The following is a 16900-nucleotide window of genomic DNA, read 5'->3' on the forward strand; positions in this document are numbered from 1 at the left end:
TTCTCCATGAAAAAAGCTTGAACATCTGTACACTTGTAGTTTTTCCTGAGAGAATAGTGACTCTGTCAGAAAAAAAAAATGAATGTCTATATGATGCCCGTCTCTGAAGCATAATCTTAACTAACTGCAAGAGAGATACAGGAAAACTAGTATTTATAAGAGTATATCATTCCAAATTGGCTTTTCACCTAGGATGATTAGACACATATGATAGCACCAGGAAAAAATAGCAAATTAAGAATGAAGGTCTTGAATATTACTCCTCCTGCTACCACTGAAAAGTCTGAACTTCCTTCATGATTGCAGGAATCAACAGAAGGCAAAACCCTTATATCCTACATAAACTGTATACATCTGATTTCTCATTTTCAAGTCAGAAACAATCTGATCACCTCTAGATTTGTGTGGTGTTTATAAAGTTCCCATTACAATAGAGTCTGATTGCCTCACAACTGTTATTCATCAACAATAGTCAGAGTAACTGGTGAGCATTTGGGTACAAAAAAGTGAAATTAACTTCCCCATTCATTCCAACTAAGTGCCCTCTTATTAGACCAAAGATAACTATTTCTCAGGCTGTTCCCTTTTGAATGCCTTTCAGAGTGCAGCTTCCTTTGACACTGGGCATACCCAGTCCCTGGTCCTGATGCACTAGGAAGAAAATGTCAGTAAATTAAAACCACAAAGAGAACCATAGAAGGACTGGGATTCTGTCAAGTGCATGATACAGAGGTGCATCTAAAACATGCAACCTTGACGAGAGCAGTTGAGTAACTAGGGGTGCTCCACAGGAGTACCAGCCCCAAGTGCCAACTTAGGAGGGGCACCAAAATAATTGCCCAACCATATGGACATGGACCCCCTGCTGCTGTTGTTTTAAGAGCAAAAGCCAAGGTGGTCAGAGAACATGGCAGTGGTGACTAGTGGCAGCCACCACTGCAGTCACAGTCATAGCCACAGATGCATCCAGAACTGCAGCTGGGGATTGTTTGGGAGTTCCTGGCATTAGTAAGACTCTTAAGGGCCCCCCAAGCTCTTGAAATTGCATGCCTTTCCCTCCCCTCTTAGAACCCACACTCCTCCTCATTTCTACTGCTTTTCTAAAGATTTTTAATGGGGTTCAAACCCTGCTCGTTATGCCTCTGGTTTGCAGTATTTAGATATGTGCTTTCTGCTAGTTTATAACTAGGGTTAGATTTTATTAGATAATATTTGTCCCTGTGGCAGGGTACTGTTGGTGCCTGCCACTTTAAGGGCTGGAGCAGCCATTTTGAGACCCTGGATAGATATATATATAGGTTGAAACAGCAATTTGCTGGTGGCAGACGTGAGAGAGACATCAGCTGGCAGAGGCGAGGGTCAGAAACAGCTAGAAAGTAAGGGCAAGAGCTTATGGGGATGTCTAGGAGGCTCTTGGTCCTGGGCATGACCTAAAACTGCACCCTGCTAGGGATGGGTGGCCTGATGGGGCTCCTAGTGGCATGGGAGCCCCTAGGAAATGCCAGGCCAGTTACCACCATGGTGAAAGGTGAGTTGGGGCACCTTAATAACCCCAGCTCCCACAACCGGGTGGGTAACCCCATCATAGGGCCCAAGAAGGCAGACCCATGTTACAGAGTGTGGGCTAGATGCTCAGAAGCCTGACTTGAGGCACCCTCAACTGGTCAGAGGTAAATGCTGGGGCCAGGACCAGAAGGGTCAGAGGGTGGAATAGGCTGCCTAATAGGAAGGATCCAGTTGGGGTCCAGACTTAAGGGTTATGGGGCCCAGTGTGGGGCTGGAGATGTCAAGAACATAGATGGCATCTGCTAGGTATGGGCTGCAGTGTAGGGCAGGTTTGGAACTTCGGATAGCACTTTCTGGCATCAGGCCAGGAAATGTGCAGCCTCCTACCTAATTAACAGCATAATAATTTTCCATCAAGGCATGGTAGGTGAGAGAGGTAGGTGGTTAGCCCAGAAACAGGTGGGTGGCCCAACATCAAACCAGCCCCAGGAAAGCCCCCTGTTACAGTCCTCATTCTTGGATGGCTACAAAACTTCATACACTTTTGCAACATTTAATTTTATTGGAATAGTGTTGCCTATGTGAATGAGACCCAATCTATGTTCTAGAACTTAACAGCTAAGGATGATTTTATTACTGCAGTTACCATCTGTTTTGCTCTTTAATTACATTACTGTGCTTAATGTCATTTTTCCCATTATAAGCACTTGGAAGAACATTAACTTTTACTCACTTAAGGAAAAGATAACAGTATTTGGCATCTGCAGCTACTGCAAAGTGACCATTGTGGGTATATTCTCATAAAATAACATGATGGCAACAAAGTGATATTTGTCTGGTCACAAAGTAAGTGATAAAATTGATATCAGTGAAACATCAACACCAGGTAGACATATTTTACTTGCTTTGGCTTACATTTCTGACTCCTCCAACTTCTATGATCAGGTACACCTGTAAGAGTCCGTATTTCATGAACTATGCAGATGGATCTGAGAATAGAATTGGACTACAGGAAAATTCTGTTTACACACCAAAAAAGAAAAAAGAAAAGGAAATGGAAAAGAAAAAGAAAAAGAAAAAAGGGAAGTAAACAACATTTTAGAACAGGAGTGGACAAAATATGGCCTGAAGGCCAAATCTGGCCCACCAATTAATTGCATCTAGCCCATGGGCTCTGCTTGGGGCCAAGCCTGCCCACTCCTGCCTGAGGCACGCTGTGCCACACTCCTGCCCCCACCCAACCCATGTCCTCTGATGTTACCTCCCTAGCCCCAGCAAGTGCGCATAGCTTCCTGGCAGGGCTGCTCCTTCAGATGCCTGGATACTGCTCAGCTCCTTCCTCCTCCAGCAGCTCTTCCTCCACATCCTGCCCCAATGCTTATAGTGCAGGGGTTGTCAACTGGGGGTTTGCATACCCCTGGGGGTACTTAAGAAGGCCCTAAGGGGTAAGCACTGGTGGGTGGGGATGGAGCGTTTTCACACATCATCCCGCACTGCTGTGCAGGCACTTTTTGCTCAGCCAGATGCAGGGGGTGGGGCAAGCTTGCACATCGTGGCTGCCACCAATCCGCATCCAGCTGCATGCCGTCACCCTTCCCTCCCCCACTTCCCATCTGGCTGCTGGGGTTAAACTGCTCTGCATCTAGCCACCAGGGTTACACTAATCCAAAAAGGTTAAAACCCCCTATTATAGTGCTTATGGTCCTTAATGTTCACACAATAGGTCACATTCAGTTGGTATACATTTTTGCCAACTTATATTAGCTGAGAATCAAGCTCATGGGTTTTGAAATATTAATTACACAGTTTTAGAAAGTATTGTATTTACCTTGGGTGTCTTTAAATTTGCTCTGGGGTGGGGCTCTTGGGAGCGGTCTTAAAGCACCCAAAGCACCTCATGTATTCATCTCCCCACACTTCAGTGGCAGTGGGGCTTTAATGAAAGCTCATTTGATAAGCTTTAGTTGAGGCAACCCATCTGCCATTCTGAAGCATGGGGTTTCTGATAGATGTGATGCCAAGGCTGCTGGAGCATGTTAATTAGCATGCTCCATCAGATTTTATTAATCAAGTCTTCTTCAAAGCATTCTAATTAGGACACGTTGGAGCAGTCTTTGGGCATATGTATAGGTGCTCCCTGATTTTATCTGTGGTACATCTTGGATAAGATCCTGAGCCTAAATAATTGTTGTAACTGTTTTTCCCACTACCTGATAACAAGACATCTGTACATTTTGGATTACTATTCAGAAATTCCAACCTCAATCCAATACTTATTTCTCTAATATATTCTATCTCAATGTTGGTGTGGAGAAATAAAGGATATATTTCATAAGACAGCAAGGACTATCAAGTATCCAACGCCCATTCAAAGGCAATAGGAATGGAGCACAAAATATCCTTTTTGCCCTTAATCTCCCCACTTGTGAATAATATCCAGTCCCAGTTTGGTCTGGCAGTGACTGGATCTTCCTTGATATTCCCCCTCTTGCTCTTTATCCTTTGGAAGACAACCTCCCTTTCTACCATCTCCAAGAGATAGAAGGCCCATACCTAATGAAGGCTAAAGAGTAAATGATGCAGCCTTAATCCCCACTTAACTTGAGTAATTGGCTGCCACTGCTTATTTTACAGATTTCCGAGTGAAACCTCAGGTTCAAAAAAGTTAAATGAGCTTGAACAAGAGACTGTTAAGCTCTTCTTGTCATTAGGTGGCAAGTAACCTACACATATTAACCTTCTGAAGCTAACTATCCACTCAAAACAGAACCAGAGCAAAAAGTATGATTATAATCAGAGTTGTGGATCCATCGTACTACTGTAATAAAATCCTCCCAGTGGACTGATATTTTAACTGTAAAATAATTGCAAATGTAAGGTCTTTTATAGAAAACAACAAATCCTCCTTGAATAAGAGAAGATATAAAGATTCAGAACAAATCCAGAAGAAGAGCAGCACTGCTGAAGTGATGTTGAAATCACTTTCATATTGAAACCAGGAACCAGGGTTTTGTTTTGTTTTTTATCTCTATAGAAACATTTTTATATTAAACAAATTCACTGATGTACTGCAAAACTGTTATTTTTTTCTTTTTATGCATCTACCTATGCATATAAATCTAGATCAAGGCCCACAAAGGGGCTCAAATGTGGTGATCAGAGGCATTACAATGGAATAAGAGAATTTGAATACCCAGGGGGCCCTCTACCTGCCAGGTGATTTTTTTTTTTTTAATTTCTCTACACACACAGTGTTTTCAACCTTGGAAGCACAACCTTTGAAACTTCATTTTTCGGTATAAGACAAGCGAAGTAGAGGCTGTCCTCTGGATCTCACTTACAAGAGTGATTGCCAATGAGGTACATCTGATACATACTCCTGGGGAATTTACTAAGCTGTTTCCATCCCTAAGTACTGTACTTCATCATGTCTATAAGGCAGATGTAATTACAATTTGTACTGTTGCATGACCTAATAATCATTTTGATTTTTCACTAACAGTGTCATATTTAGCTACTAGGAAGAGAATACAAAACTTTAAAAGAATCTGTTGTATCTGAAACAAGACAAAGAAGTCATTAATATCTCAGCAGTGCAAGTGAAGTTAATATGTCTGCTGTCCCTCCAAAAAGCCTAACAAGATCTCTGGTGGGAAAAAAGGGGGGAAAAGCACCTAACTTCCTATTCTCAAAAGCACCAAAAGAAAGGAATCTAAGTGGTTTAGGTATTGGGGGGGGGGGGGGATTAACTATGGAGAATGATCCTGAATTTAGATGAAAAAAAGGAAAAAAAACCAAAAGGATTTAGGCAGATGGTCATCCCTAAATGTTCAAATATAATGAGATCCTAAAAACTGAAAGATTGGTTTAGACAGATTTAAGAAGATAAGAATGATTATGAAGATTATCATGGTTGTAGTTGTTGTTATTATTATCACTAATCATTATTATCATTATCACACCATCAACAGATGAAGCATCCGTGTCCTCTGTACCAATGACAGGACAGGAACAGCTGCCTCCACCAAGGAAGCAACAACGGGTGATTGTCATGGTGAGATTCCCTGCTGTGGAGAATAGAAGGCGTGATTTGCTGTCCAGACCACTTTGCTTGAGAGAGCTGCTGCCTTCCAGGAGCCAGGATCTGAGATGTACAGTGAGGATCTCAAAGCTGGTCTGCCCTATGGACCACTACCCCATGCTCCTTGTCCACATGGGCACCAATGACATGGCAAGAAACAAGCCCAGGAGAATCATGAGCGACTACAAGACCATGGGGCAAAGCTCAAGGAACTAGGAGCACAAGTAGTCTTCTCCTCAATCCTCCAAGTTAAGGGCCATTGTCAGAGAGAGGAATGCATTGAGGAAGTCAACTGAAGGCTTTAGAGATGGTGACACCCTGTTGGTTTGGACTCCTTGATGTTGGCATGCAGTTCAACAGCACTAATCTATATGCAAGAGATGGTATTCACCTCACAGGCAAAGGGAAGAAGCTCTATGAGAATTACTGACTTGCTGAGGAGGGCTTTAAACTAGGCATGTCTGGGTGAGAGGGGGAAGGTTCCACTGCTGTACATTAATCCTCTGGCCAAGATAAACTAGGGGAGGTGTTCATATCGTGGACACCCAGATGAGTACCAACACCCTGAGACACTTGCAGAGTGACAGAAAACCTGAGGCAAGTAGGGGTGAACTTTGGTGTCTTTATGGGAGCACCAGAAGCATGGGCAATAAACAGGGTGAACTGGCACACTTTCTGGTAGATTAGGAATTTGACCTCATTGGATTGATGGAGACCTGGTGGGATGATACATATGATTGGGCAGTGGATATTGACGGCTATAGGCTCAATAGGAAAGATCAGGTTGAGAAGAAGGGAGGAGATGTGGCTCTTTATGTGAAAGAGTGGTACCCCTCCCTGCAGGTCATGTTTGATTGCAGGTAGAGGTCACTTGAGACTCTCTGGGTCAAGATACAAGGGGTTCAGGGGAGGGAGATCTGATGGATGGAGTCTAGTAGAGACCTCCCTACCAAGAAGAGGAGAATGATCAGACATTCTCCAGAGAACTGACTGAGGCAGCCAGCACAAAAGACCTGATTATCATGGATGACTTCAACAACCCTGACATCTGTTGGGAAGACCATTCGGCCAGCTCCAGCAGGTCAACCAACTTCTTGGCAGCTATTGATGACCTGTTCTTGACAAAGGCTGTGGAAGGGGTAAAGCAACTCTGGACTTAGTGCTGACCAAAGGGTAGGGCATGGTAGGTGACCTGAGGATTGGAGGTACTCTGGGCAACAGTAATCACAATCTGATCAGGTTCACCATCCACTGAAAGGCTGGGAATTCAATCAGTAGAACAGAAGTCCTAGACTTCAGAAGGGCAGACTTTGGCAAGCTCAGGAGCCTAGTTGGAGAGGCCCTCTGCAACCAGCAGCTGGAAAATTTGGGAGTTCAGAAGCTGTGCTGCTTCCTTAAGGGAGCAATTCTCACTGCTCAAAAAGAGGCCAGTCCCACGTGGTCAAAAAGCAGGAAAGGAGTCAAGAGACCCACTTGGCTCAACAAGGATTGGGGAACTATTGAAAGAGAAAAGAAGCATATAAGCAATGGAACAGTGGTTAAGCAACTGTACATATAAACTACACTTATGCAGTTAGGGTCTGAAGGTATAAGACATGGACAGCCAAGGCAGGCATGGAAATCAAGCTGGCAACCAAAATAAAAGGACAACAAAAAGTTCTTCTATAGGTGCATGCAGAGCAAGAAAAAAAAAATGAAGCTCCACAGTGGGACCCCTACTGAATATGTAGGGGCAACCTACAGTTGATCCTCATGAAAAGACAGAGCTTCTAAATACTCCTATCTTTTTTAACTATTTCATATTTAACACTTATATGGAAATATGTTTATACAAAGTATAAAATCATTACCAGATGTTATCTTACATATAATTTAGTGTAACTTCACACTTAATAATTATTATTTCTATCAGTACTCATTTCCAATGAGTACTCATTTGCAAATTTGTACATCAGTGACAAATTTGAATGAGTTATCTGCAACTACAGTTGTCATGCATTTTCTCATCATTTCCCTATACTTTTTCTTCATTTTCTCAGTGGAAAAAAGTGAATATCTTCCCTATTAGGTAATTAAAATGTTGTAATATCATTACACTTCATTAGAGAGAGTAGACACATGCCCTAATGAATTAGTTGAATTTTGTCATACAAATATATGTATTGTAATTGATGTACTTTGATCATGAAACAGCTTGATCTTTTACTGATTACAATTGAGAATATTTTATTTTCCTAATTGAACAGACTAGTCTTCATAAAAGTGCTTTAGTGAATTATATTGAATACTTGAAATGCTGTCTCTGAATATTGTAAATGATCTAAGCTCTAATTAAATGGATTTAGAGCCTGAATTGATTTGGTTAATTTTCATTCAGAATATTTTTCTATAGAAACTGGTTTCTAAGATAAAAGGTTTTATTTTCAGTGAACTCAAAATTTCAATAGGAATGGACTAGAAAAAAATGTATTGAAAGGCTTCTATGTTAATTTTTTCAGGAGTTCACTCACTTCAAGGTTTTGATGGAAGCTTTTGGTATGACAAAAAAAAATGGGAGGATGATAATTGCTCAGAACTCATATCATTCTAGTGAGGATTATATTAATTCCTATAACTGGTCCAAATAAAGGTATGTATTATATTTTTCCAACTTATTTTATGAGATGAAATTAAATAAAGCAAAAGAAAGGATAAGAACTATCATTATTTTTATTAATACATTTGTGGGGTTAATATTAGGGAAAGAGTAAAGTTCTTTAAGCTAATGGCTGAAACTGGACATGAACAAATTTAGACTGGATATTAGAAATGTTTTCTTATGGTAAGTGAAGTTTTACAACAGTCTTCAAAACAAAATACTGGGGGGAAAGAACCTGAATTTCTTCAAGAGAACTTGACAAGTTTATGGAAAGTATAGTATAAAAGGACAGAAGTATTCATCTGTCAATAACCAGTACATGTCATACCGGGATTCCAGCTTGCTACCACAATGTTAGAGTTGAAAGGTAACTATCTCTATATGAAAGTTGTTTTGTAATCCCATGTTTCAGTGCTTCTATCAATCATGTATGAGGACCACAAATATTTTTTTTTACCCTCAATTAGGTTTCTTTGACAACTTTTGTATTTGTTTTGTTATTTTCCTCAGTTGCCTGAAAAGCTTAGGGCTGAATCTGTAATCTAAATGAGAGGGAAGGTGAGAAAGGGGGAGAGGGGATGGGCACTGAGTAGGATGCATCAGTGTTCAGAAACTTCTTTGGTATATGGCTTAAATAGCTTTACTTTTCCCTGGTCTTTACTCTTTCCCTGGTCCCCAATTCCAAAATTCTCACTAACAGTAGCTAATAGTAAGTTGAGCTGAAAAAGGACTGCAGGCTTTCAAGAGGAAAATCTACTTGATGGTCTGGGAGACATCTTCCAGTTCAATATTTCTATGCCTGAAATATTCTCCAAGTAGAAATATTTCCAGTTAAATAACCCAAGGTGAGTCTTCTCTTCCTCTATTTATTTCAACAGAACTGAATCCAGTCATTTTTAATGGGGTACTAAGGTAATAACATAAACTATGATTATAGTTACAATTTCATTTTATATATATATATATATATATATATATACACACACACACACACACATATACATTATCTATCTATCTATCTATCTATCTATCTATCTATCTATCTATCTATCTATATCTATATATAATATAAATATAGATATATGAGAGAGAGAGAGAGAGAGAGAGCGAGAAAGAGAGAGTATATATTTTGATATATACACATAGGGCTACAGGACTGCTTATTATCAATATACCTTTAGTAGTAATTCTAATATTATAAAAGCCTAAGTCTGTCTATCTGTCCATAACACTTTATTTGCACTCTGATTGGCTGATGGAAACAGCCAATCTGGGTGCTCCAAGCATGGGAGAGCACCACCATGATTCTGAAGCCACGCTGAGGACTGGACAGAGGGTGGGGGAGCCCAGGTCAGTCCCCCACCCCACTCCCTGCAAGCAGTACCGAGGACTGGACACCGGGGTGGGGGGGAAGGGAGCAAGGGCCTGCAGAGGTGGCCTCGGCTCCCTGACCCAGCTCCCTGCAAGCTGCACTGAGGACCCACCCCGCTTCCTGTAAGAGGCAGAACAATGGCAGCATGGGGCGTTAGGTGGTGGCACTCCATCCCAGCCTCCTCCCTCCCTGCTGTCATTCTTGACTGGTAATTGACTAGTATAATATAAGACTGTAAATTATTATATAATTATGGTACAAAATAAGTTAATCAGAAATGCAAGGGCTCAAGTTTGTACCTATGACTGAATTTAGAAAATGTTGCTATAAATAATATAGTTATTACAGGAATGATATACAGGTGTTGCCAGCTAGACCTTGTTCCAGAAAAGCATATAAGCATATGCGAATAGCTCTACTGATCTAAATGGAACTACTCATGGTTAAGACTTAAATGGTCTGCTGGAAGAGGGGTTGGAAGGGCTGCTAAGCCTAAACTATCACAATCAGATGCTTATCCAGCCTCCTCCTGAAAACTTGTAGTCTTTTCTTAACTCAATTTACTATTCACCATAAGAACTATTATTAACTGTTTATACTATTAACTATCAGAGAAAATTTAGGTCCATATTCTCAAAGTTTTATAGATTCTATTACACTTATTAGCAGGGATCCTGGTTCTCTCTGATTTTAAAAAATCCCCAATTTTTGGATTTAAAAAAGGAATCCCAAATCTGTATTTTTTCCATGAATAAATGAAGCATGATTAATATAGATCAGTTCTGTTTCATTTTAATCATGGAAAAATGTGAATTTTGGGTTAACTTTTCTAATTGGGGATTTTTTTTTTAATCAGAGAAAACCAGGATCCTTGGTCATGTGGACCTTTCTCTATACATTTTAACTATTTCAAACTTAACATTTTATGACAGGGAAGTTTCAGGGGCCATTCAAAACATTGGTCTACCCACCTGTCTAGGGCACTCCACCCACCTAATTCTCCTGCCATGCCTTTGATGTAATTAATGAGTTGTTTCTAAGGCAGGAGGATGCCCATATAATGCCCATTAATGCTAATGAGTGGTGTTTCATTTTAATCACAGAAAAATGTGGATTTTGAGTTAATTTTTAAATCTAAAATGGGGTGTTTTTTTTTAAATCAGAGATAGCCAGGAACCCTGCTTATTATGCACTTAAATACAAGTGAGTACTTAATTAAAATCACATTCAGATATAAAAAAAATTGAATGAATCCTCTTCCTCCTTGCTGTTTTCTTTGTGCTGCAGTCTTAGGGGTAAGACAATGGCATGTTAGATGACTTAAATATCTAAGTCTTCTACTGGATCTAGCCCAAGGTGATAACTTCTATTGTTTTCAATGATAGTTAGGAACTCAAACAGTTTTGAAAAGCTCACTCAATGCCTATCTATATTTTTAAGCACATAACTACTTTTTAACCTTTTTATAGGCCATATTCATATGGTCTCAGAAATTGATTAACTAGGACTTAGGACTTCTGCATCTTACTCTTACCTAAGAGAAGTTCAAATTGTGCTAGCTCCAGTACTCTACAAACTCACTGCAAGAGTAAATCCATCAGCTACTCCAATTTGTAACTAGAAGGATACCTACATGGTCATACTTAGTTACATATGCCTAAGCAGAAATCACCAGAGCATCAATTAATAACTCCCTGCAAACTCTGGACCTAGGGAAGTTGGCCCCAAAAGGTAGTCAGGCTCAGCTGACCCAAACTCATTGACTGGGTGGGAGGATCCCTCTGTGGCAGATCTCACTAACCAGGGGGGTGTCCCTCTGGGGCCAATCTCACCAATGGGGGGGGGTGTATTCCCCCTGGATGATCTCAATGTGGCTGATCACTGAGGCTGCTTCTGGAAGTGGCTGTGGCCGCTTCCGGGAGCAGTGCTCCCTGAACGGCACTTGCAGGAGGGGCACTGGCACTCCCACCTGCCAAAAGTCTTTGAAAAAATTATCAAGGCTCACATATGCGAGAGCCCGGCAGGACAAATTATGCTGAGGGGAAACCAGCACAGGTTCGTGGCAGGCAGATCATGCCTGACCAATCTAGTCTCTTTTGATGACCAGGTTATGAAACACCTGGACACAGGAGGAGGGGTGGATGTCGTATACTTAGACTTCAGGAAGGCCTTCGATACGGTATCCCACCCCACACTGGTGAACAAGTTAAGAGGCAGTGACTTGGATGACTACACAGTCCGGTGGGTGGCGAATTGGCTGGAGGGTCACACCCAGAGAGTCGTGGTGGATGGGTCGGCTTCGACCTGGAAGGGTGTGGGCAGTGGGGTCCTGCAGGGCTCGGTCCTTGGACCGATACTCTTTAATGTTTTCATCAGCGACTTGGACGAGGGAGTGAAATGTACTCTGTCCAAGTTTGCAGATGACACAAAGCTATGGGGAGAAGTGGACACGCCGGAGGGCAGGGAACAGCTGCAGGCAGACCTGGACAGGTTAGACAAGTGGGCAGAAAACAACAGAATGCAATTCAACAAGGAGAAATGCAAAGTGCTGCACCTAGGGAGGAAAAATGTCCAGCACACCTACAGCCTAGGGAATGACCTGCTGGGTGGCACGGAAGTGGAAAGGGATCTTGGAGTCCTAGTGGACTCTAAGATGAACATGAGTCGACAGTGTGACGAAGCCATCAGAAAAGCCAATGGCACTTTATCATGCATCAGCAGATGCATGACGAATAGGTCCAAGGAGGTGATACTTCCCCTCTATCGGGCGCTGGTCAGACCACAGTTGGAGTACTGCATGCAATTCTGGGTGCCACAATTCAAGAGGGATGCGGATAACCTGGAGAGGGTCCAGAGAAGGGCCACTCGTATGGTTAAGGGCCTGCAGACCAAGCCCTACGAGGAGAGACTAGAGAACCTGGACCTTTTCAGCCTCCGCAAGAGAAGGTTGAGAGGCGACCTTGTGCCTGCCTATAAGTTCATCACGGGGGCACAGAAGGGAATTGGTGAGTATTTATTCACCAAGGTGCCCCTGGGGGTTACAAGAAATAATGGCCACAAGCTAGCAGAGAGCAGATTTAGATTGGACATTAGGAGGAACTTCTTCACAGTTCGAGTGGCCAAGGTCTGGAACGGGCTCCCAAGGGAAGTGGTGCTCTCCCCTACCTTGGGGGTCTTCAAGAGGAGGTTAGATAACCATCTAGCTGGGGTCATCTAGACCCAGCACTCTTTCCTGCCTATGCAGGGGGTCGGACTCGATGATCTATTGAGGTCCCTTCCGACCCTAACATCTATGAATCTATGAATCTATACCCCACCCATTGCCTAAGCAGCGAGTGTGGCTGGTTAGGGAGTGCACCAGTGCTCTCAGGAGGTGCATGTGCACCCCCATGCACCTCCTATGCATCGCCACTGGTCTTACCTAATTCAAGAACTTTAAAAAAGTCTCCAACTGATGCTTCTGTGGTGTGGTATGCCTGTCCCAGTGTTAGGGCCAGGGAGCTGGTATAAGGGATTATAACTACCGCAACTCTGGTCACTGCTCCTGTACCCTCCTTTTCACACTCCACCTATGATGAGGTCAATGATATCTGCTCAATGTCTCCCTTCTGGAGGATTGCCTTACCAAAATTTAGGCACATACTGACTAATTTTCAGTCCTTCCTTGTGAGCTGCTTTTATTCATGGTACTGTAAAAGCTGTTTTGCACAAGGAAGAAGATGGAAAAAACAGTGTCTACAATTCAGAAGTGGACATTGCTCTCAGAGTGGTATCAGGGCTATTGTACTTTATCCCAAATTAAAATAAACATCTCTCTTCAGTTTCCCTTATGGGATATCTCCCCTCTGGCAGATACAAAAGTATAGCCTTGCCTGTTATGCCATTTTCGATCACATCTATGACTCACCAGGCATCCCTATTCGGCACTACTGACTGGGAGAGCAGAGAGAGGTACTTAATAAGTGCAGATTGCTGATTAAAAGTTTCACTTACAAAAGATTTAATTCTTTCCAGCTGTGGGACACCATCCATTCCCACTAACTCCTGAGGTTGTGGGTGTCTGGCCTCTAAGAGTTGCTCAGCATCTTGGAGAATTAACTATAAAAGGTAGAAAAAAAAAGAACAGATACCACTGAAGAGATAAACCGAGGCAATCTGCAAGCGGCCAAGAGGGGAATGTAGTTTAGAGCAGAGAATAGACAAATTAAAAGAGGTGGAAAAGGGGGTTCGTTACTACTGAGGAAAGGTAACTACTTTTTAATAGAATATATGAACAATTTCTATCAAACAGGAATTAGAAAAAGGAAGACAATGAATGAAAAGCAGAGAATAGGCAGAGATAGGACATTATATATGTTGCCTTGACATAAACTGGGAACCATTCAATGAAATTTTAACCTAGAACAGATATTAACATGAAAATAAAGAAGGGGCAATAACACTACATATGAACAACACTCTTTTTAAAAAAAAACAAGGACTGAATGAGAGTTATGAGCACAGACGCTTGTAGACATGTGAAATGAATACAGAGCAGCCTACAACAGCTCCCTTAGCTGTTTTTAGAAATACAGCAAGAGTAAATAAGAGCTGATCTGGATCATAAACAAGAAAAGGGAGGCAGGACTCCATCAGCCAGTTTCCTCAGGCAGCAGCCAGAAAGAAGAAAAGGCATTCAGCACAGGAAGTGGGGATTTATGCCTTTATTACCAATACTTTTTCCCAGCGGTATGTGCCCCTATCTTAAATCTCCTGAAGTACCTTGCAGTGGAGACAGCTTGGAAGCCACAGCATCCCTCCCTCCCACAAGATCTACTAATGAACTCATAGTCATTGTAGATCAACTGGATACGAAGGCTTAATGCTTAGAGGAGAAAGTTAATTCTTTTTTTCCCCACTCCCCGAGGTAAAGCATCAAGAATGACTTTTCTATGCAACCAACCTACTTAGAGGACATACCTGAAGGCAATGCCTCAGGCAACATTCTGTAAATGGAGGTAGGTCCTAGCATTTATTGGATTTACAGATTAGAAGAATGCAAAAAGCATCTTGGAGGTAAAGGGATTTATTTTTTGTCCAAGGAGTATGTAAGGTACAGTAACTGAAAGCAAATCAAACAAGACTTAGTGCAGTACTTAAAAATATTACAAAGCTTACATCACCATTAAAGATTAGAGGAGCACAATAATCCTTAATTCTGTGGAGTAAACTAGTACTGTATGATTTTGTATGGATTACTGGAGGCATACGTGAATAATGAAGGTATAAAGGAAATAGAGGTAGCAGAAGAAGGAATATGGGACATGGCACCTCCTGAAAAAAGTTACAAAAAGTTTATACCACATGCTGATTTATTTTGAAAGAGTCTGCCTACCACAGAGACTGAAATTCAATATATGGCCTGTGTATAAAGAAGATGGAAAGTAACTGAACCTACTAGGGAGAGGGAAGTAAAAGCAATGGATGTAATCCCCTGAGGCTTGACTATGCTTTATGATAGTTATGATTTGGACAGCTTCAAAAAAGGGGTGCAGCTCCAGTTGAAGATACCAGCTAGTTTCTATGGCTGGTGGGCCCTGATATTAAACAGAACTGCAATGCAGACATATGTATGCCCAGGTTATTCCTAATATCCTATTTGGATATTAAAAAAAGACAGTCAATACTTCAAGAGAGACATGAACCAAGAACAAAACTTCAGATCTGAAAACAGCCAGATTTTGCTGAATGGAAGAGAGAAGGGTAAAGATTAAACTGAAACTTAACCTCATTTGTAATGAAAGGACAGAAGGGAAATTAAAAAAAATAAATAAATCACAAAAGACATTTGCAAAGAGGGTGATCCATAAAGACAGAGAAAAGCAATTTCAATATTTGTCACAAGTGTATAGAAAGAAAATAATGAGCAAACAACAGAAGCAGCAGCAATTAATGCAAATAATAATAGCTGGGAAAGCCTAGCAGAACGTTGTTTCTAGAGAAGGCATGACTTTTCTTTTACATGTCACATCTCAAACAGCTTTTTCTCATAGGCTGTTACTGTAAAGGGATACATCTTAGATTATGCTGGACAACCCAGTAGAATTTGGCAGACTCTATTGATTCTTGAATAGTGTTTTTTGGCAATTTTCAGACACTCTGCTCATAGTATTAGGCTGTAAAAAAATCAGTCTCTTGACAGTCAGCAGTACAAAGTAGCCAAAAGGCCATATCCTTTCAGCTGTTATGTCTATTGCTCAGTGAGGAAGATGGGATAGTCTTATGTGAACCATAATATCAGGCAAAGATTTAAATTGTGAAGATTAGTGCTGCCTCAGTTTTAAAAAAAATATATGCAATCTCTTTAGTTCTGTAAGTAGTCAGAAGAAGGGAGAGAAAAAGAGAGAGAGAGAAATGAAAACATTGATTGATTTTAGGATAGATATTCTCATGAAAGGTTAATAAATCAGGAGCGAAAGTTTCCATGTCTTTATTCATTATTCACCCTTTTCAGCTTTAACAGATATACTTGACTCAGCATCACAGCCCATTACTGCCAGCGTTATTCTGAAAAGGAACAGAATAAAATAATAAAGGGAGGACTAGGGAACAAAAATGCTACAAATGATTTAGCCTAAGGCCCCTGGCACATGTTCATTTAAAGGAGTTATGGGATCTGATCCACAATTCCAGTAATCACGCTTCCTGCCATACTACATATGAATGGCAGGAGGAGTGCCCTTTTTACTTACCAGTGTTAGGGAAACGGGATAATTTATGACTGACTTACCATTTTATGGAGCCTTAAACTGGGTGCATGTATACCACTCTTGCCATTTATGCTATAATGAACAGGTTAATTGAGGCACAGATGTAATGTAATACTATGTAATGTTGGGCCTGGCATTTCTGTTTTATCTTCACCTTTTACTGACATGGCATAACTGTAAGCCCTCAGTTATGTGTTTCCCCAGTTCATTAATCCTGACAAATTCTGTCATTTGCTAATCCAGTATACAGGGACTACTACTACACCCAGGGGCAGACCAAGGAGGGCTGCCTGCCTGGCAGTGGCAGCAGCATTTCTACTCAGCCAGCAGTAAAAAAAAGTCACTTAACTTCACAGCTCATTATAATCTATCAAATGCCTTCTACACACTTCATACCATGGGTGTTAACAACCTCTTTTCTTTTTAATTGTATTAATGTTCCACTAATACAACTGTCATTTCTTTGGCAATTCTGCCGTCTGTTAACTGCTCCTGGTAATGTAGCTCCTATTTCAGAGCCCTGCAGATTGTTTTTAACTTTAGCTAAAAACATG

Source organism: Alligator mississippiensis, chromosome 1 (genome assembly GCF_030867095.1).
Source record: "Alligator mississippiensis isolate rAllMis1 chromosome 1, rAllMis1, whole genome shotgun sequence".
NCBI classification, from domain to species: domain Eukaryota; kingdom Metazoa; phylum Chordata; order Crocodylia; family Alligatoridae; genus Alligator; species Alligator mississippiensis.